Source organism: Calonectris borealis, chromosome W (genome assembly GCF_964195595.1).
Source record: "Calonectris borealis chromosome W, bCalBor7.hap1.2, whole genome shotgun sequence".
In the NCBI taxonomy this organism is placed as follows: Eukaryota; Metazoa; Chordata; class Aves; order Procellariiformes; family Procellariidae; genus Calonectris; species Calonectris borealis.
The window spans coordinates 55,150,446-55,173,277 of NC_134351.1; the positions used below are offsets into that span (position 1 = coordinate 55,150,446).

At 48.7% G+C, this 22,832-nt stretch overlaps 1 protein-coding gene and 1 long non-coding RNA gene across 2 annotated transcripts in view; one reads left to right on the forward strand and one right to left on the reverse strand.

Annotated features, from left to right (window-relative positions):
• LOC142074860 (uncharacterized) overlaps positions 1–22,832 on the reverse strand; it is a 602,395-nt gene that overhangs the window by 550,564 nt on the left and 28,999 nt on the right. The window contains exon 2 of the long non-coding RNA XR_012670731.1: positions 7,382–7,472. This is a non-coding gene — a long non-coding RNA (uncharacterized LOC142074860). The remainder of the gene's footprint in view (positions 1–7,381; positions 7,473–22,832) is intronic.
• LOC142074853 (microtubule-associated protein 1B-like) overlaps positions 1–22,832 on the forward strand; it is a 119,537-nt gene that overhangs the window by 19,618 nt on the left and 77,087 nt on the right. The window lies entirely within an intron of this gene.

The following is a 22,832-nucleotide window of genomic DNA, read 5'->3' on the forward strand; positions in this document are numbered from 1 at the left end:
TCTGTGCAAGGGAAGCAGTTTTCCTGTGAGGGAGCATGTTGGAACAGTATGCAAAATCTGCTCATTTGTGAGGAGTCACAAAGGACCTAAAATAGAAGCCATAAATCAAAAACTTTTCAACAGAGGAAGGCAAGGTGAAAGACTTTCTGATGTCAACTAATAAGAAGAAATTATATAATTTGTACAGAAAACAAACGTTTTCCTTTCTAAGTTTTGTGCAGTTTGGATTCATTTACATGGCTGAGTTTGCTACTCATATTATGTATATTCCTTATATGCCCAAACTGGCAAATATGGCTGATTTGACTAGTCTGGCATACACGAACCTGCCTTTTCTTTGCTGGAGTCTTCAAATATAAACTGAATTTGTAGCAAGAAAAGTCTTATATCTGAAATTGCTTCTGTTAGAAATCAGTTGGAATTTTGCTCTTGATCCCAATGAAGGCAGGATCAGCCCCAACATTATTTACTATTCCTGTTCTCCATAGGTAAATACTTTTTTCTTAAGTTAAGAAAGAATCTTCTTGTGCATTTGTAATACTTAGAACTATCATCAGGCATAGGTCAGTTGGTTAACATCTAATAAGAGTTCTCCTTTTAGTGTAATTCCTTAGAAAATTAAGTGTGCCAGACTTAAAATGTCTCATGGTTTATATGAAAAAAAGAAAAAGAATGCAACCGTAAGGCAAGACAGTGGAAGCTTCCAGTGGAAATCTAATGGCAACCTTTACATTTCTTTGTCAACAGAAAATATTAAAACTCACAGGATTTCTCTTCCCAAAGAAGAGAAAATACTTTAAATACTGAGTTATTTTAATCTGTGGGGAAAAAATAAAACTATATTATGTATTATGTACCTTAAGCATCCCCCTGTGTTGTTTTTTTTAAACTGGTGATGATCCTAAAAGTGTACTTGAGTTGTATTCATTTAATACTGGGTGGGTTAAATTTCTCACCAACGCCGACACTTTGTCATTCTAATGAAGTATAATTCATGAGTGACTATAATTACACAGTCTGTATGTAATCAGCAAGATTTCTAAAGGGAGTGTATCACATCTAAAATAACATTTTCTGCATTGCATAGTCTAATTTCACCTGACATTTTGCCAGCCAGGGCACAAGCTTTCTGCAAGCAGCAGCAGAGTATCTCTGGTCTCCTTTAGACAAAAGAAGGTGGAAAATTAAGTTATTATAAATCTGCTTCTAATTATGTTAATGAAATATTACATCATGTAGATCGACCTGCTGTAGATCCTAGATACTTCTTTTATTGTTTTAGTAATTTGTTCTATTTGTTATTGTCGTGGTTTAATCTGGCAGGCAGCCAAATACCATGCAGCTGCTCGCTCACTCCCCCCACCCCCCCAGTGGGACAGGGAGAGAATCAGAAGGGTAAGAGTGAGAAAAACTCGTGGGTTGAGATAAAGACAGTTTAATAGAACAGAAAAGGGAAAATAATGATAATAAATAATGATAGAATATACAAAATGAGTGATGCACAATGCAATTGCTCACCACCCACGCTGACCGATAACCAAGTAGCGATCGCTACTTCCTGGATCACGCCTCCCATTCATATACTGAGCATGACGTCACATGGTATGGAATACCCCATTGGCCAGCTGGGCTGGCTGTCCTGATTATGTTCCCTCCCATCTTGTGTACCTAGCTCAGTCAGTAGGCATGGGAGCTGTCCTTGGACTAGGAGGGCACTTAGCAACAACTGAAAACATCAGTGTGTTATCAACATTCTCCTCATACTAAATCCAAAACACAGCACTAGGAAGAAATTTAACCCTATCCCAGCCGAAACCAGGACAGTATCCACCCCTTATTCCATACCATTTACGTTGTGCTTAGGTCTCACATTTTTTGATACATTTCAATTAATCACCACTATCTTTCTTTTTATATATACATATATATATATGCACACACAGATATCATTCCCTTAGTCTATGGACTATCCCTCTAAAATGTCCATTGAGTTCATTTAGTCCACGACTTTGGGCTCCATCTGTCATAAGCCACCGAGGCGAAGGGCTCCGGAGCGGAGGATCGCGCCGGGGGACCCTTCCTGAAGCAGCAAAACCACGGCAAAAACCGCGAAGGCAAAAGCGCAGGGAGCGAGAGGGTGCCCCAGGCCCCCTCCCCCGAGCCGGAGGAGCGAGCTCCTGAGGAGCGGCAGCTCTGACTCAGCGTGGGCGGGGACAGGAGGGACGGCGGCCAAACCCCCTCAGATACAAGAGCAGCCCCCAGGGAGCGTGAGCGACCTGGGGCGCAGTGAATAGGGCAGGCAAACAGGGCGTGGCGCGTCAGAAGGGCGTGGCGCGTCAGAAGGGCGTGGCGCGGCAGTTGGCGCTGCAGTTCATGCCGGCAGGGCGTGCGAGCAGGGCGCAGCCCCCCTCCAGGCTCTAGAGGCTAGCTCAACTCGTGGTCGTCGCCCTCCCAGAAGAGGACCTGGCCATGGTTTCCACTCGGCCGAAAGCCATCGCCAGGAGAAACGTGGCAACCCAGACGGACCCCCTACGCAAACACACATCTGCCCAGGTCTCCGGATGCAGGGAGTGCCTGAGGCTGTCCCTGGTACAGGAGGGCAGCAGAGACGACGCCTGTGTGCGCTGCGACCAGGTGGATGATCTGCTCAGCCTGGTGGCAGAGCTGAAGGAGGAAGTGGAAAGGTTAAGGAGTATTGGGGAGTGCGAGAGGGAGATAGATTGGTGGAGCCGTACCCTACCATCCCTGAGGCAAGGGCAGCAAGTGGAGGCTCCACAAGAAGCGGAGGATCCCCTGCCCTCTTGCCGCCAGGCAGAAGGAGGGGACCCAGGCGATGGGGGGGAATGGACACAGGTCCCTGCTCGGGGTGCCAGGCGAACCCCCGCCCGGCCTCCCTCACCTCAACCTTCCCAGTTGCCCTTACAGAACAGATATGGGGCTCTGGAACTTGAGGGCCAGACAAACGAGGACGCAGATGAAGGCCATACCAGGGGGTTGCCCGAGGCGAGGCAGCCAGCCCCACAAATTACGACTGCCTTCGCTAAGAAAAAAAGGAGGGTAATTGTCATAGGTGATTCCCTCCTGAGGGGGACGGAGGGCCCAATTTGCCGGCCAGACCCATCCCCCAGGGAAGTCTGCTGCCTCCCTGGGGCCCGGGTGAAGGACATTACTAGGAAGCTCCCCAGTCTCGTGCAGGCCTCCGATTACTACCCGCTACTGGTTATACAGGCTGGCAGTGAGGAGGTTGCAGAGAGAAGTCCCGAAGGGATCAAAAGGGACTTCAGGGCACTGGGGCGACTGGTGGGAGGATCGGGAGCACAGGTAGTGTTTTCCTAGATCCCTTTAGTGGCAGGGAGGAATACTGAAGGGAACAGGAAAACTCATCGGATCAACACGTGGCTCAGGGGCTGGTGCCATCGACGGAATTTTGGCTTCTTTGACCAGGGGGAGGTTTCCACGGCACCGGGCCTGCTGGCGACGGACGGAGTTCAGCTGTCTCACAGGGGGAAAAGGATTCTCGCGTATGAGTTGGTGGGGCTCATCAAGAGGGCTTTAAACTAGTTTCGAAGGGGGACGGGGATAAAACCAGGCTCTCTAGAGAAGAGCCTAGGGACCGCACGCCATTGTCGGGGGAGAAATCGGCAGCCCAGCTCAAGTGCATCTACGCCAATGCACGCAGCATGGGCGGCAAACAGGAGGAGCTGGAAGCCATTGTGCAGCGGGGTAGCTATGACTTAGTCGCCATCACGGAAACATGGTGGGATGAGTCTCACGATTGGAGTGCTGCAATGGATGGCTATAAGCTCTTCAGAAGGGACAGGCGAGGAAGGAGAGGCAGTGGGGTAGCCCTGTATGTCAGGGAGTGCTTCGACTGTCTAGAGTCAATGATAGTGATGACGAGGTCAAGTGCTTGTGGGTAAGGATGAGGGGGAAGGCCAACAAGGCAGATATCCTGCTGGGAGTCTGTTATAGACCACCTAGCCAGGACGAGGAGGCAGACGAAATATTCTACAAGAGGCTCGCAGAAGTCTCACAGTCGTTAGCCCTTGTTCTCGTGGGGGACTTCAACTTTCTGGATGTCTGCTGGAAATACCACACGGCAGAGAGGAAACAGTCGAGGAGGTTCCTGGAATGTGTGGAAGATAACTTCCTGACGCAGCTGGTAAGCAAGCCTACCAGGGGAGGTGCCTCGCTTGACCTGCTGTTCACAAACAGAAAAGGACTGGTGGGAGATGTGGTGGTCGGAGGCCGGCTTGGTCTTAGCGACCATGAAATGATAGACTTCTCAATACTTGGTGAAGTAAGGAGGGGGGCCAGCAAAACCGCTACCATGGACTTCCGGAGGGCGGACTTTGGCCTGCTCAGGACACTGGTCGAGAGGGTCCCTTGGGAGACAGTCCTGAAGGGCAAAGGGGTCCAGGAAGGCTGGACGTTCTTCAAGAAGGAAGTCTTAAAGGCGCAGGAGCAGGCTGTCCCCATGTGCCCTAAGAAGCATGGGCGGGGAAGGCGACCGGCCTGGCTGAACGGGGAGCTCTGGCTGGGACTCAGGGAAAAAAGGAGAGTTTATCACTTGTGGAAGACGGGGCAGGCAACTCAGGAAGAGTACAGGGATCTCGTTAGGTCGTGCAGAGAGGAAATTAGAAAGGCAAAAGCCCAGCTAGAACTCAATCTGGCCACTGTCGTGAGAGACAACAAAAAATGCTTTAACAAGTATATTAATGACAAAAGGAGAGCCAAGGAGAATCTCCATCCTCTATTGGATGCGGGGGGGAACGTTGCCACCAAGGACGAGGAAAAGGCTGAGGTACTCAACGCCTTCTTTGCCTCAGTCTTTAGTAGTCAGAGTGGTTATCCTCAGGGTATTCAGCCCCCTGAGCTGGAAGACAGGGACAGCGAGCAGGATAAACCCCCCATAATCCAAGAGGAAGAAGTTAATGACCTGCTACGCCACCTGGACGTTTACAAGTCTATGGGGCCAGATGGGATCCACCCGAGGGTACTGAGGGAGCTGGCGGAGGAGCTTGCCGAGCCGCTCTCCATCATTTACCATCAGTCCTGGTTAATGGGGGAGGTCCCGGACGACTGGAGGCTTGCCAATGTGACGCCCATCTACAAGAAGGGCCGGAAGGAGGATCCGGGGAACTACAGGCCGGTCAGCCTGACCTCGGTGCCGGGGAAGATCATGGAGCGGTTTGTTTTGAGGGCGCTCACGAGCCATGTCCGGGACAACCAGGGGATCAGGCCCAGTCAGCACGGGTTCATGGAAGGCAGGTCGTGCTTGACCAACCTGATCTCCTTCTATGACCAGGTGACCCGCCTGGTGGATGAGGGAAAGGCTGTGGATGTGGTCTGCCTGGACTTCAGTAAAGCCTTTGACACTGTCTCCCACAGCATTCTCCTAGAGAAGCTGGCGGCTCACGGCCTAGACAGGTGCACTCTTCGCTGGGTAAAAAACTGGCTGGACGTCCGGGCCCAGAGAGTTGTGGTGAATGGAGTTAAATCCAGTTGGCGACCGGTCACGAGCGGTGTTCCCCAGGGCTCAGTACTGGGGCCGGTCCTGTTCAATATCTTTATCAATGATCTGGACGAGGGGATCGAGCGCTCCCTCAGTAAGTCTGCAGACGACACCAAGTTGGGCGGGAGTGTTGATCTGCTGGACGGTAGGAAGGCGCTGCAGAGGGACCTGGACAGGCTGGATCGATGGGCTGAGGCTAACTGTATGAGGTTCAACAAGGCCAAGTGCTGGGTCCTGCACTTTGGCCACAACAACCCCAGGCAACGCTACAGGCTTGGGGAAGAGTGGCTGGAAAGCTGCCCAGAGGAAAAGGACCTGGGGGTGCTGGTTGACAGCCGGCTGAACATGAGCCAGCAGTGTGCCCAGGTGGCCAAGAAGGCCAACAGCATCCTGGCCTGTATCAGAAATAGTGTGGCCAGCAGGAGCAGGGAGGTGATTGTGCCCCTGTACTGGGCACTGGTGAGGCCGCACCTGGAATACTGTGTTCAGTTTTGGGCCCCTCACTACAAGAAGGACATGGATGTGCTGGAGCGTGTCCAGAGGAGGGCAACGAAGCTGGTGAAGGGCCTGGAGCGCAAGTCTGATGAGGAGCGGCTGAGGGAACTGGGACTGTTTAGCCTGGAGAAGAGGAGGCTGAGGGGAGACCTCATCGCGCTCTACAACTACCTGAAAGGAGGTTGTAGCGAGGTGGGTGTTGGTCTCTTCTTCCAAGTAACTAGCGATAGGACGAGAGGAAATGGCCTCAAGTTGCGCCAAGGGAGGTTTAGATTGGACATTAGGAGAAATTTCTTTACTGCAAGAGTGGTCAGGCCTTGGAACAGGCTGCCCAGGGAAGTGGTGGAGTCACCATCCCTGGAAGTATTTAAAAGACGTGTAGATGAGGCGCTTAGGGACATGGTGTAGTGGGCATGGTGGTGTTGGGATGACGGTTGGACTCGATGATCTTAGAGGTCTTTTCCAACCTTAATGATTCTATGATTCTATGATTCTCTAACAGTCTTTCAGGGCAGGGGAGATGGTGTGTGGTGTTGGGCTGTTGCATCCTGAAGCCAGTTCTCATTTCAGTATTGCTGCGCTCGTCCGGTTCTATCATCGTCGCACTTTGCTCGGTTTCATCGGAGTTAGTTCATTCTTCATTAATCTGGGTGATTTTTACTGCTATACCATTGATAGCAACCATAGAAATAATGATATACAATATCATATCACAACTGACATCATACAATTTGGTTCATTGGCTATTTTCACCCAAAATCAAATCCCCTTGAGGTACACACCGGACTTCCCCATCCTTTGGCATCACCCTCCAAGTGCACCCAGGTCCTTGAGCAAAAGCAAACCCATGGATGGGTTTTCCCTTGCCAGAGGCAGGAGTAACCCAGACTCTCTTCCCCAGCATATTTCTTATGTGCACGACAGGGACTTTATCTCCATCTACAGTATGTAAGAGTCTTGATTGGGCAGGGCCAGCTCGATTGGCAGATCCCCTGGTGTTGACTAACCAGGTGGCTTTTGCTAAATGTGTGTCCCAATGCTTGAATGTCCCACCACCCATTGCTCTCAGCGTAGTCTTTAGCAGTCCGTTGTATCGTTCGATTTTCCCAGAGGCTGGTGCGTGATAGGGGATGTGATAGACCCACTCAATGCCGTGCTCTTTGGCCCAGGTGTCTATGAGGGTGTTTCGGAAGTGAGTCCCGTTGTCTGACTCAATTCTTTCTGGGGTGCCATGTCGCCACAGGACTTGCTTTTCAAGGCCCAGGATGGTGTTCCGGGAGGTGGCATGGGGCACAGGGTATGTTTCCACCATGGTGAGCACATAGCGCTTGCCGTGGCTGGTTTGTGGGAGTGTGATTGTCGTGGTTTAACCTGGCAGCAGCCAAATACCACGCAGCCACTCGCTCACCCCCCCCGCCGGGTGGGATGGGGGAGAGAATCAGAAGGGTAAAAGTTAGAAAAACTCGTGGGTTGAGATAAAGACAGTTTAATAGGGAAAGCAAAAGCTGCGCACGCAAGCAAAGCAAAACAAGGAATTCATTCACCACTTCCCATTGGCAGGCAGGTGTTCAGCCATCGCCAGGAAAGCAGGGCTCCATCACGCGTAATGGTTACTTGGGAAGAGAGACGCCATCACTCCGAACGCCCCCCCCTCCTTCTTCTTCACCCAGCCTTATATGCTGAGCATGACGTCATATTGTATGGAATAGCCTATTGGCCAGGTGGGCCAGCCGCCCTGGCCACGCTCCCTCCCAGCCCCCTGCACATCTGGCAGGGCATGGGAAGATGAAAAATCCTTGACTAGCGCAAACACTACCTAGCAACAACCAAAACATCAGCGTGTCATCAACATTATTCTCACACTACATCCAAAACACAGCACTATACCAGTTAATAGGAAGAAAATCAACTCTATCCCAGCCAAAACCAGGACAGTGATATAATCAATCTGCCAGGCCTCCCCATATTTATATTTCAACCATCGTCCTCCATACCAGAGAGGCTTCACTCGCTTGGCTTGCTTGATTACAGTGCACATTTCACATTCATGGACAACCTGTGCATTAGCATCCATGGTTAAGTCCACCCCTTGATCGCGAGCCCATCTATATGTTGCGTCTCTTCCTTGATGGCCTGACGCGTCATGGGCCCACCGAGCTATAAATAATTCACCCTTATGTTGCCAGTCCAGATCCACCTGAGCCACTTCAATCTTAGCAGCCTGGTCCACCCGCTGGTTGTTTAGATGTTCTTCACTGGCCCGACTCTTGGGTCTGTGAGCATCTACATGACGTACTTTTACAACCAGGTTCTCTACCCGGGCAGCAATATCTTGCCACAGTGCGGCGGCCCAGATGGGTTTACCTCTGTGCTGCCAGTTGTTCTGCTTCCACTGCTGCAACCACCCCCACAGGGCATTTGCCACCATCCATGAGTCAGTATAGAGATAAAGCACTGGCCATTTTTCTTGTTCAGCAATGTCCAAGGCCAGCTGGATGGCTTTCACCTCTGCAAACTGGCTCGACTCACCTTCTCCTTCAGCAGTTTCTGTGGCTTGTCGTATAGGACTCCATACAGCAGCTTTCCACCTCCGATGCTTCCCCACAAGGCAACAGGACCCATCAGTGAACAGGGCATATTGCTTCTCATTTTCTGGTAGTTTATTATACAGTGGGGCCTCTTCAGCACGCATCACCTCCTCCTCTAGGAATATTCCAAAATCTTTGCCTTCTGGCCAGTTCGTGATCACTTCCAAGATTCCTGGGCGACTGGGGTTTCCTATTCGGGCCCGTTGTGTGATCAGTGCAACCCACTTACTCCACGTAGCATCGGTTGCATGATGTGTAGAGGGGACCCTCCCTTTGAACATCCAGCCCAGCACCGGCAGTCGGGGTGCCAGGAGGAGCTGTGCTTCAGTACCAATCACTTCCAAAGCAGCTCGAACCCCTTCATATGCTGCCAATATCTCCTTCTCAGTTGGAGTGTAGCGGGCCTCCGATCCTCTGTATCCCCGACTCCAGAACCCTAAGGGTCGACCTCGAGTCTCCCCTGGGGCTTTCTGCCAGAGGCTCCAGGTAGGGCCATTCTTCCCGGCTGCGGTGTAGAGCACATTCTTCACATCTTGTCCTGCCCGGACTGGCCCAAGGGCTACTGCCTGAACTATCTCCCGTTTAATTTGTTCAAAGGCTTGTTGTTGCTCAGGGCCCCATTGGAAATCGTTCTTCTTCCTGGTCACTTGATAGAGGGGGCTTACAATCAGGCTGTAATCTGGAATATGCATTCTCCAAAAACCCACAACGCTTAAGAAAGCCTGTGTTTCCTTTTTGCTAGTTGGTGGGGACATGGCTGTTATTTTGTTGATCACATCCGTTGGGATCTGACGACGTCCATCTTGCCAATTTATTCCTAAAAACTGGATCTCCTGTGCAGGTCCCTTGACCTTACTTTGTTTTATGGCAAAACCGGCCTTCAGAAGGATTTGGACGATTCTCTCCCATTTCTCAGAAACCTCTTCTGCTGTGTTGCCCCATACAATGATGTCATCAATGTATTGCAGGTGTTCGGGAGCCTCACCCTGTTCCAGTGCGGTGTGGGTCAGTCCATGGCGAATGGTAGGGCTGTGTTTCCACCCCTGGGGCAGTCGGTTCCAGGTGTACTGGACACCCCTCCAAGTGAAAGCAAACTGTGGCCTGCACTCTGCCGCCAAAGGGATGGAGAAGAACGCCTTAGCGATGTCACTTGTGGCGTACCACTTGGCTGCCTTTGACTCCAGTTCATATTGAAGTTCTAGCATGTCCGGCACGGCAGCACTCAGTGGCAGCGTGACTTCGTTCAGGCCACAGTAGTCCACTGTTAGTCTCCACTCTTCATTAGACTTTCGCACTGGCCATATGGGACTGTTAAAGGGTGAGTGAGTCTTGCTGATCACTCCTTGGCTCTCCAGTCGACGAATCAGCTCATGTATGGGGGTCAGGGAATCTCGGTTGGTGTGATATTGCTGCCAGTGCACTGTTGTTGTAGCGATTGGTACCTGCTGTTCTTCAACCCTCAGCAACAAGAAAAGAGGGAAGGCGAACGGCAGTGCCTCGTCGGGTTTCATGAATGCATGAAAAATGCTTTTGATAAGCCATATTTATCATTCTTGCTAATGAACCAATGCCTACAATTACTGCCCTTAAGGATATATCTTCAGAACATACAATGTTAGAGGGTTGATAATGAGCACATATAGTAGCTGAAGACACTGATTAATTTAATGAGGTTTATTTTGCCTGTTGCCAAAGTATAGGAGGATGGATGCTGCCACTGGAAAATGCTGGAGCATTTAACCTGTGGCTATGTATTTAGGGAAAAAATCAGTTCAGCCATCCTGTTTCAGAAACATTGGTAATGCAAAATGTTTTCTCCATTATAAAGGCAGTAGGTATTTACTACCTTGTTCAGATCAATTTATTATGAAACAGCATGACACCTAGTACTGTGAATCTTAATAATGCCTGGAGGCATTCACATTAAAATTGCTCATTTAATTTTCACTGGATTACTTTTCTTATTTAAACAACAATAACAATGTAAAGTTCAGGGCAGAGCTCCAATAGCTTGTAAGGGTCCTTTCCCAATATTCTCCACCTAATTTTGAAAGATTCATCTTTTAATGTACAGCTTAAGATTTCAAAGTCAGATCAATATTTTAGATGTGTACTTTACAAGCACCTTTTTTTTTCCTTATGTGGAAAGCTGAATATTTGTTACTAGTTTTCTTAGTTCAACCAAAGCAGGGTGCTTGTCACCAAAGGATACAGGCCATTCTTTAGGCAAAACGTCTGTCAACCCAACTGATTGAAATAAAATGGGTAATAAACACAACTTGCACTTGGTCATGATTTCTGTTGTCAAAGAAAAGGGGCCCAGCACAACACTTCTATGTGATTGGAAACCAGGCACGTAAAAGACATACTTTGTTTTTGAGATGGATATTGCTAATGGAATTGCCTGTGAGAGCATTGTCTGCCAGATGATGAATAGATCAGCACTAACACAGCCTCTCAAAGGCTGCAGATACCCTCCTCTAAGGCAGAGGAGGAGTGATGTGTTAGTGACCACAGCTCTCAGGGGGAGGAACGGTAGGGGCTGAGGATATATCAAGGGGAAGATCAGTGGTAAACAGACAGACTGGATGGCTTTTACTCACCTTCTATGAAATCTCTGGATGTCCCCGATGGCTATAAAAGAATAAAATGGCAGAAATTTACTGTCACTGCATTGTTCACTAATCCATGGGCCGAAAGAATGTCTTTCAATTCATTTAGATTTGCTTATGTCCAGTTTTCCAATATTTTCATGTTAAAACACCATCAAGAAAGATATTTTTTTGTGGCTGCTGCTAGCAGAAGCTCTGAAGAGAGGGAGAGGGTGTTTCTGCTTCCTTTTCTGCCCTTCAATGTGCTCTTTCCAGCAAAATGCCCCCAGTCACCTCCTCCTGGGGTTGGAGCTGTGGTTTGTTCAGACCTCTTGTGGTACCTGGTCATGTAGCTCTGTATCTCCTGACAGGCTCACGCATTTAATGAGAATCCTAAGACGTGGTTGGCCAGAGACTCCTCAGTTTTCACAGCTACCAGCTGCTTTCTTGCTCTCTCAGTGATAAGTACGGATCACAGAAGCCAGAGTTGACCCAGGCATTAAAAACAGGAGCCAAGTTTGCCCAGTACTTTTCTGCATTTTCTGATTGAACATCATCTAGGTAAGGCTGCGAGAAAACAGCTCCAGAATCACTCTGGATGTTATAGAAAAGACTTGGATTCATTTCTTGTGCCAGCTTTGTTTTGAGATAGTTTTTAAAACAAGACCACTCCAAAGCGCTAGACTTGGCATGTCCATCCACTCTGTAGCCAGCCCTAGAAGAGAATTGGGCTAATGCTGACTGAGAAGAAAAGGAGAAGCAGGTGATGAGAGAGACTAGAGGTAACTTTCTTTTCCTGAGTATTACTCAGAGACTCACTGAGCAGGCTTTGTTCCTTACTAGGGAAAATGTTTTGTTGGTTATATCAAACTGCAATGTAACTAATATTGTCTTCATTATACTGTTGTTTGAAAAAACAACCCCCAAAAAATCTCTTGAATCTAGACCTTAAAAAAGCCTGTTATTTCCCTTATATCAGCCCAAGGGAAATCTTGCTATTTCCAAAGTAATACAGATTTTTCCCTGGAGGCAATACTTACTAATAGCCTATACTGAAATTCAGACCTGGAAATTGCTTTTATGTTCCCATGGAAAAAAAAAAATGTGCAGTACATACTCCATGTTACATGTACTCTTCAAACATCATTTTCAGGTTAATCAGTACTAAAGGAGAATTCTTATAAAGCTTACACCTTTAAAATTTTACTAGGTGAGTGGCTCTTCAATAGTCAGACAACCTGTACAGACCAGTCGTCAGTGTAATAATATTCAAGGGTTGAGATAATTCAGTATTGTTTCTTTATAGTTGGGTTGGTTTTTTTGTTATCCCATTCCTTTGCTAACAGTTCCCTTCTACTGTACTAACCTGATAATTAGGGAGAAATTGCAGCAAATCTTGACATGATCACATACTTCAGAACTTTAAATGGTCAGTTTAATTACGAAGAAATCTGCATTTGTTAACAAAGTAATAAAATGCAGAAATAGGTAATAAGTCACCAAGCGGGAGACCATACATGCTGCTACTAATCTTGCAAAGGAATGCTTACTCTACATAAATAGTTAGCTGTTTATATAATTTGCATAAACAATGTAAATGCCAAAGTTGACACAAGATGCTTTGAAATATGATTTTAGTATTCATTTTTCTTTCCCTTCCTCTTTAATGAAACGTAAGAGATGGAAAGCCAAGCCTTCCCTTTGTGCCTCTTTTAAACAGACTTCCATTCTGAATTTCTGTAGAAAGAAGGCTGAGAAAATTGTAATTAATATCATAGGAACTCAGTATAGTCCATGCATTATCAAATATGACTAATGAGTGCAGCTACAAGCTGTTATATCTAAAGATAACTCTGCTGATGTCACATCGGTCTTATGGCCCATGTAGTTATGTGGACCACAGCATAGTGCATGCGTTGCTGGGGGAGGGGAACCTCAATCCACCCCACTCCTACCAGTTTGATGCCAGGGCCAGCAATAGATGCCCAGAGCCTGGAGAAGGATCACAGGTCAGCAGGAGAGCACCTGAAGAGCAGCACAAAGTAATTCCAGCCACTCCAGCCAGTAAGACAGCTTCATCGGGGGCCCACCTTAAATGCCTCTATGCAAACGCATGTAGCATGGGGAATAAACAAGAGAAGTTAGAGACGTGCATGCACCTGCAGGGCTACGATCTTATTGGCATCACGGAGACGTGGTGGGATGGGTCCTATGATTGGAGTGTTGGAATGGAAGGATACAGGCTCTTTAGGAAGGACAGGCAGGGGAGACGAGGAGGGGATGTCGCTCTCTATGTCAATGACCAGCTGGAGTGCATGGAGCTCCGCCTGGGGATGGATGAGGAGCCAACCGAGAGCTTATGGGTCAGGATTAAAGGGAGGGCAGGGACAGGTGACATTACGGTGGAGGTCTGCTACAGGCCACCTGACCAGGAAGAACAAGCGGATGAGGCCCTCTATAGACAGATAGGAGCAGCCTCACGTTCACAAGCCCTGGTCCTCATGGGGGACTTCAACCACCCCAATAACTGTTGGAGGGACAAAACAGCAGGGCATAAGCAATCCGGGAGGTTCCTGGAATGCGTTGATGATAACTTACTTCTCCAAGTGGTAGAGGAGCCAACGAGGAGAGGTGCTATGCTGGACCTTGTTCTCACCAACAAGGAGAGGCTGGTGGGGAATGTGAAGCTCAAGGGCAGCCTTGGCTGCAGTGACCATGAAATGGTGGAGTTCAAGATCCTTAGGGCATCGAGGAGGGCCACAGCAAGCTCACTACGCTGGATTAAAGGGAGAGCAGACTTTGGCCTCTTCAGGGATCTGCTTGGTAGAGTACCATGGGATAAAGCCCTGGAGGGAAGAGGGGCCCAAGAAAGCTGGTTAATATTTAAACATCACCTCCTCCAAGCTCAGGAGCGATGCAACACAACAAAGAGGAAGTCAGGCAAAAAAGCCAGGAGGCCTGCATGGATGAACAAGGAGCTCCTGGACAAACTCAAACACAAAAAGGAAGCCTACAGAGGGTGGAAGCAAGGACAGGTAGCCTGGGAGGAATACAGAGAAATTGTCCGAGCGGCCAGGGATCAGGTTAGGAAAGCTAAAGCCCTGATAGAATTAAATCTGGTGTCGTGGTTTAACCTGGCAGGCAGCTAAACACCACACAGACGCTCGCTCACTCCCCCCTTAGTGGGATGGGGGAGAGAATCGGAAAAAAGGCAAAACTCATGGGTTGAGATAAAGACAATTTAATAGGACAGAAAAGGAAGGGAAAATAATAATAATGATAAAAGGATATACAAAACAAGTGATGCGCAATGCAATCGCTCACCACCCGCTGACCGATGCCCAGCCAGTTCCCGAGCAGCATTTTTAAAAAGGGAAAAAGGAAGACCCAGGGAACTACAGGCCTGTCAGTCTCACCTCTGTGCCCGGTAAGATCATGGAGCAGATCCTCCTGGAAACTATGCTAAGGCACATGGAAAATAAGGAGGTGATTGGTGACAGCCAACATAGATTCACTAAGGGCAAATCGTGCCTGACAAATTTGGTGGCCTTCTAGGACGGGGTTACAGCATTGGTGGATAAGGGAAGAGCAACTGACGTCATCTACCTGGACTTGTGCAAAACATTTGACACTGTCCTGCACAACATTCTTGTCTCTAAATTGGAGAGACATGGATTTGACGGATGGACCACTCGGTGGATAAGGAATTGGCTGGATGGTCGCACTCAAAGAGTTGCAGTCAATGGCTCGATGTCCAAGTGGAGACCAGTGACGAGCGGCGTTCCTCAGGGGTTGGTATTGGGACTGGTGCTGTTTAACATCTTTGTCGGCAACACGGACAGTGGGATTGAGTGCACCCTCAGCAAGTTTGCCGACGACACCAAGCTGTGTGGTGCGGTTGACACGCTGGAGGAAAGGGATGCCATCCAGAGGGACCTTGACAGGCTTGAGAGGTGGGCCCATGCGAACCTCATGAAGTTCAACAAGGCCAAGTGCAAGGTCCTGCACCTGGGTCGGGGCAATCCCAAGCACAAATACAGGCTGGGCGGAGAATGGATTGAGAGCAGCCCTGAGGAGAAGGACTTGGGGGTGTTGGTTGATGAGAAGCTCAACATGACCCGGAAATGTGCGCTCACAGCCCAGAAAGCCAACCGTATCCTGGGCTGCATCAAAAGAGGCGTGACCAGCAGGTCAAGGGAGGTGATTCTCCCCATCTACTCTGCTCTTGTGAGACCCCCACCTGGAGTACTGTGTCCAGCTCTGGGGTCTCCAACACAGGAAAGACATGGACCTGTTGGAGTGGGTCCAGAGGAGGGCCACGAAGATGATCAGAGGGCTGGAGCACCTCTCCTATGAAGACAGGCTGAGAGAGTTGGGGTTGTTCAGCCTGGAGAAGAGAAGGCTCCGGGGAGACCTTATAGCAGCCTTCCAGTACCTGAAGTGGGCCTATACAAGAAAGTTGGAGAGGGACTTTTTACAAGGGCATGTATTGACAGGACAAGGGACAATGGCTTTAAACTGAAAGAGGGTAGATTTAGATTAGATATAAGGAAGAAATTTTTTACGATGAGGGTGGTGAGGCACTGGAACAGGTTGCCCAGAGAAGTTGTGGATGCCCCATCCCTGGAAGTGTTCAAGGCCAGGTTGGATGGGGCTTTGAGCAACCTGGTCTAGTGGAAGGTGCCCCTGCCCATGGCAGGGGGGTTGGAACTAGATGATCTTTAAAGGTCCCTTTGAACCCAAACCATTCTATGATTCTATGATTAATAGAAATGAAGGCATACAGGGGATTTGATTCCCCCCACAGAGCATCCAGGTGTGCCCTTGTTCTGGATGCAGGAGTCTGGGACCCTGGGGGCCCACAGTGTGTGCTTGTCCTCTTGGAAACCCTTGATACTCCCAGATGGATCCTTCTCCTGGCAGCTGCCAACCCAGTTCCTCTTCCATGGAGAAGTATCCCCAGTCTGCAGTGCGCTCTGTCTGTGTTACCCTTTTTCAACACTTCCTTGGACTCTTTCATATGTTTCTTAATGTTGCTCCACTTCCTTTGCAGGTTTCCCATCTAGTTAGACTCTAAGCCTGTCAGCATAGGAAATATATAATTTTCATAAAAGAAAAGACCACCAGATTATTATAAAGGCCAGAACTAAATGATTCACAGGAAATTTTTAAGCTGAGGGAGATAATTTTAAATGAGAGTTTGCTTTTTTTTCTTTATTTGTAGAAGAAACAAAAACAATTTGGGCACTAGAAATGTAATAACAACCCAATGTTTTTGTGAACTTTCATTACTCATTTAAACAATAGACTTTTTTCTTCATGTACTTTTTTCTAAGGGAAGCAAATTACAATAGTCAAATTATAAACCACTCAAAACCAGCAGCTTATGAAAAAATGCTGAAAATGTCTTATTTGTATCTATACTGCTAGGCCATTCCTGTGACAGGTATACTACAAAGGATCTTATACTGTCAGATGTCTTCTGAGTAGAAATATACCCAGATCCCAGGAGGAAATGAAAGAAAACAATTTTTTGTCAGAAAACTACATTATGCTTATATCAGGTTCTGTGAACTTCGTTTGCCAGATTAGATGACTTTGCATATATTGCCGTGGATTCAGACATCATCTTACACTCATTCTCTACTCCACACAGAAAGTAGAGGTGGCAGCTCATGATAGGTCTACATGCAAGTCTTACTAAAACTATTTGATGTATTTTATAAAAGGTAGCCAGGATTTTTTAGAAGAATCATGCAATAATATGATACACAGTGAACAGAAGATAACAGTACAAGAAACTCAAGCCTTGTTTCAAGAGAACACTTAAATGAATGCTACTTTGAATAGGTGATTAAAAACTGTATTAACAGAAAGGGAAACTTTTACATCGTAATATATTTCAGATCTTACAATTCAAAAATGTTTGCACAGTCCCTAATTTTGGGGGGCTTTGTTTTTACATGTCTTCAAACAGGATGGAAGATCAGATTTCTATTCCTTTTCAAAGTACTTGCACTCTGATGTACTAAAATGTTATTCCCTTGTAACTTAAAAGTCCTTTTCAGAGGTAGTGAAAGATCCATGATCAGAAGCTCAAGGCTTGGAGGCCTTGTTGTGTCTTACTAACTGTAAGGTCCTTTCTGCTCCTCCTCAGACTCACAAGTGGCAGTGGCATGAGTAGAGGGGTCATCCTTGATCTTCTGCTGACAGCTGCCTACGTGAGGCATTGACTGCGTGGAAAATGCGCACTCCAGCTGGAGGCTCTGTTGCCTCCTTCACAGATTGTCCCCGGGGTCTGGTTGGGACCAGGAGCAATGTGTCCTTGCACATCCCTGAACCCATCCAGAATTATGCTAGACCTCAAATAGTGGCATGTGGTATCCTAGAGATAGCTGACCAGTACTCTCTTCTGTCCTGGTTTCGGCTGGGATAGAGGTATTTTTCTTTCTAGTGGCTGGTGTGGTGCTGTGTTTCGGATTTGGTATGAGAAGAATGTTGATGACACACTGATGTTTTGGTTGTTGTTGGGTAGTGCTTGTAGTAGTCAGGGAGCTTCCCATGCTCTGCCAGGTGCAGAGGGGGCTGGGAGGGAGCATAGCCGGGACGGCTGACCCAGCTGGCCAATCGGATATTCCATACCATGTGACATCATGCTCAGTATATAAACTAGGAGGCATGGTCCAGGAAGCAGTGATCGCAGCTCGGGGACTGGCTGGGCATCAGTCGTCAGGTGGTGAGCAATTGCATCGTGCACCACTTGCTTTGTATATTCTATTATTATTATTATTATTACTACTACTACTATTATTTTACTTTATTTTATTTCAATTATTAAACTGTTTTTATCTCAACCCATGAGTTTTCTCACTTTTACCCTCCCGATTCTCTCCCCCATCCCACTGGTGGGGGGGGTGAGCGAGCGACTGTGTGGTGTTTATTGCCGGCTGGGGTTAAACCACGACAGTCCTTTTTAGCGCCCAACGTGGGGCTCGAAGGGTTTGAGATAACAACAGATTAACTAGAGCGTATTAAGGAATTTATATCTGTTAACAGTTGCCGGTCACATTATTGATTCATCTGTTCTCGATATTAGTTTATCTGATCTGCTCCATGCTCTTGTTTTTGCTGTACATGTTAAAGATTGGAGTTGGGTTTTGCAGTCTGCTGTGCTCTGCAGTGATTAGTGATGTTTTGCCTGGGAGATTTGTTATTAAAACACTGGCCTTGAGCGTTATCTGGTATTTGGATTTTGTACTGAAGCCGTTACTGTACTTTGGGTACCACCTAATGGAGACCATTAGCAATTATACCTCTTCTTCTGAGAGGTTTTTTACGGAGGAAATAGAGAATGGCACCTTCACTACCTTCCTCTATGATGTCATCTCCTTTGTTAAAATAACTTACCAGTATCTTGAACATCCCTGGGTAGATAAGATACATCTATTGGTGCTCCTTGGGAATATTGTTTTGGTTTTATCCAAGGTTAGTAAGCAATTTAAGAATATCATCCAGAGATCTGTCCCAAGGCTGGATAGTTATGAGTGGAAGGGCGAGTGGGATAGCGTGGGCAAATGCCTAGGATGATGGGCACCGCCAGTGTTCTGGAACTTCACCCCTGAACAAGTGCAGAACCCTGAAAAATTAGTAGAATATTTGGAAAAAGTATGCTGTCACCCTGGCCATTCTAGGGAGACGCAAATCACTGCAATGTGCTGGGGCCTGGCCCACGCCTACCGAGCCCTGTTTAACACCACTCAGAACCCCTAAGGGGAAGGAAACGTCTCTGCAGCTGATGACAAAGCAACAGGCCCTGTGGCTACCCCGCCCCCCACGGCAGGCACGGCAGCTACTCTGCCCCCTGTGACAGAGAACCAACCCATGCCGGTATCAGTCGCCCCTATACAAAAAAGAAAATGCACAAGAAAATCAGCTCGTTTAGTAAGGGATGAAAATGAACCAGGGCCATCACGAGAACAGGAGGAGGAAGAGGCAGAACCTGTAAATGAGATGGTAACCACCCGATCCCTATCCCTGGGTGAGCTGCAAGATATGCAGAAAGACTTCAGCCGTCGTCCAGGCGAGCACATCGTCACCTGGCTGCTCCGATGCTGGGATAACGGGGCCAGTAGCCTGGAATTAGAGGGTAGGGAAGCCAAGCAGCCTGGATCCCTTGCTAGGGAAGGGGGCATCGACAAAGCGATTGGAGAAGGGGCACAAGTCCTCAGCCTCTGGGGGCGACTGCTGTCAGGCGTGAAGGAAAGGTATCCCTTCAAGGAAGATGTTATATATCGCCCAGGCAAATGGACCACTATGGAGAGAGGTATCCAGTACCTGAGAGACTTAGGCGTGCTGGAAGTGATTTATGATGACCTGAACAACGAGCAGTTATCCAAAGACCCAGATGAAGTCAAGTGCACCCGACCCACGTGGCGGAAGTTTGTACGGAGCGCAACAGCGTCACATGCAAACTCATTGGCAATAATGACCTGGAAAGACGGAGAGGAACAAACAGTGGATGAATTGGCTGGCCAACTCCGGCAATATGAAGAAAGTCTCTCTTCCTCCCTACGGGCCTGTGTCTCTGCTGTGGAGAAACTGTCCGAAAAACTGTCTCGGGAGTTCCAGCAACTCAAAGAGGATATGTCCTACTCCCCACCTGCATGGACCAGTATCTCAGCCATTAGGAGTAAGCGTCCATCTGCTCAAGAGAGGAGATATCGCGGGTACACACCTCGGGGCACCCTGTGGTTTTACCTGCGTGACCACGGAGAGGACATGGGGAAGTGGGATGGAAAATCTACCTCGACCCTAGAGGGACGTGTACGTGAGTTGCAAGGAAAAACAATCACACAAGGGGGTTCTCCCAGGAAAAATGCTGCTCCAGTCTCCAGTGAGCAGTTCCTCAGACAGAGTAGAAGAGCTGATTCCACTTCCGACCTTAATAAAGGGACTTCTGATTCGTATTTACAAGAAGTGAGTAGCGAATACTATGACCAGGACTAGAGGGGTCCTGCCTCCAGCCAGGTGGAGGAAAGGGACAGCCGGGTTTACTGGACTGTGTGGATTCGATGGCCTGGCACATCAGACCCACAGGAGTATAAGGCTCTCGTAGACACCGGTGCACAGTGTACCCTGATGCCATCAAGCTATAAAGGGGCAGAACCCATTTGTATTTCTGGAGGGACAGGGGGATCCCAAGAGTTAACTGTATTGGAGGCCGAAGGGAGCCTAACCGGGCATGAGTGGCAGAAGCACCCCATTGTGACTGGCCCAGAGGCTCCGTCCATCCTTGGCATAGACTACCTCAGGAGAGGGTATTTCCAGGACCCAAAAGGGTACCGGTGGGCTTTTGGTATAGCTGCCCTGGAGACGGAGGAAATTCAACAGCTGTCCACCTTGCCCGGTCTCTCGGAGGACCCTTCTGTTGTGGGGTTGCTGAGGGTTGAAGAACAACAGGTACAAAATCGCTACCACAACGGTGCACCGGCGGCAATATCACACCAACCGAGACTCCCTGATTCCCATCCATAAGCTGATTCGTCGACTGGAGAGCCAAGGAGTGATCAGCAAGACTCGCTCACCCTTTAACAGTCCCATATGGCCAGTGCGACAGTCCAATGGAGAGTGGAGACTAACAGTAGACTACCGTGGCCTGAATGAAGTCACGCCGCCACTGAGTGCTGCCATGCCGGACATGCTAGAACTCCAATACGAACTGGAGTCAAAGGCAGCCAAGTGGTACGTCACAAGTGACATCGCTAATGCGTTCTTCTCCATCCCTTTGGCGGCAGAGTGCAGGCCACAGTTTGCTTTCACTTGGAGGGGCGTCCAGTACACCTGGAACCGACTGCCCCAGGGGTGGAAACACAGCCCTACCATTTGCCATGGACTGACCCACACCGCACTGGAACAGGGTGAGGCTCCCGAACACCTGCAATACATTGATGACATCATTGTATGGGGCAACACAGCGGAAGAGGTTTCTGAGAAAGGGGAGAGAATAGTCCAAATCCTTCTGAAGGCCGGTTTTGCCATAAAACAAAGTAAGGTCAAGGGACCTGCACAGGAGATCCAGTTTTTAGGAATAAAATGGCAGGACGGACGACGTCAGATCCCAAGGATGTGATCAACAAAATAACAGCCATGTCCCCACCAACCCGCAAAAAGGAAACACAGGCTTTCTTAGGCGTTGTGGGCTTTTGGAGACTGCATATTCCAGATTACAGCCTGATTGTAAGCCCCCTCTATCAAGTGACCCGGAAGAAGAACAATTTCCAATGGGGCCCTTAGCAACGTCAAGCCTTTGAACAAATTAAACAGGAGATAGTTCAGGCAGTAGCCCTTGGGCCAGTCCGGGCAGGACAAGATGTGAAGAATGTGCTCTACACCGCAGCCGGGGAGAATGGCCCTACCTGGAGCCTCTGGCAGAAAGCCCCAGGGGAGACTCGAGGTCGACCCTTAGGGTTCTGGAGTCGGGGATACAGAGGATCCGAGGCCCGCTACACTCCAACTGAGAAGGAGATATTGGCATATGAAGGGGTTCGAGCTGCTTCGGAAGTGGTTGGTGCTGAAGCACAGCTCCTCCTGGCACCCCGACTGCCGGTGCTGGGCTGGATGTTCAAAGGGAGGGTCCCCTCTACACATCATGCAACCGATGCTACGTGGAGTAAGTGGGTCGCACTGATCACACAACGGGCCCGAATAGGAAACCCCAGTCGCCCAGGAATCTTGGAAGTGATCACGGACTGGCCAGAAGGCAAAGATTTTGGAATATCCCCAGAGGAGGAGGTGACGCGTGCTGAAGAGGCCCCGCTGTATAACAAACTACCAGAAAACGAGAAGCAATATGCCCTGTTCACTGATGGGTCCTGTCGCCTTGTGGGGAAGCATCGGAGGTGGAAAGCTGCGGTATGGAGTCCTATACGCCAAGTTGCAGAAACTGCTGAAGGAGAAGGTGAATCGAGCCAGTTTGCAGAGGTGAAAGCCATCCAGCTGGCCTTGGACATTGCTGAACGAGAAAAATGGCCAGTGCTTTATCTCTATACTGACTCATGGATGGTGGCAAATGCCCTGTGGGGGTGGCTGCAGCAGTGGAAGCAGAACAACTGGCAGCGCAGAGGTAAACCCATCTGGGCTGCTGCATTGTGGCAAGATATTGCTGCCCGGGTAGAGAACCTGGTTGTAAAAGTACATCATGTAGATGCTCACGGACCCAAGAGTCGGGCCAGTGAAGAACATCAAAACAACCAGCAGGTGGACCAGACTGCTAAGATTGAAGTGGCTCAGGTGGATCTGGACTGGCAACATAAGGGTCAACTATTTATAGCTCCATGGGCCCATAACACCTCAGGCCATCAAGGAAGAGACGCAACATACAGATGGGCTCGCGATCGAGGGGTAGACTTGACCATGGACGCTATTGCACAGGTTCTCCATGAATGTGAAACGTGCTGCAATCAAGCAAGCCAAGCGAGTAAGGCCTCTTTGGTATGGAGGACGATGGCTGAAATATAAATATGGGGAGGCCTGGCAGATTGATTATATCACACTCCCACAAACCCGCCACGGCAAGCGCTATGTGCTCACCATGGTGGAAGCAACCGCTGGATGGCTGGAAACATATCCCGTGCCCCATGCCAC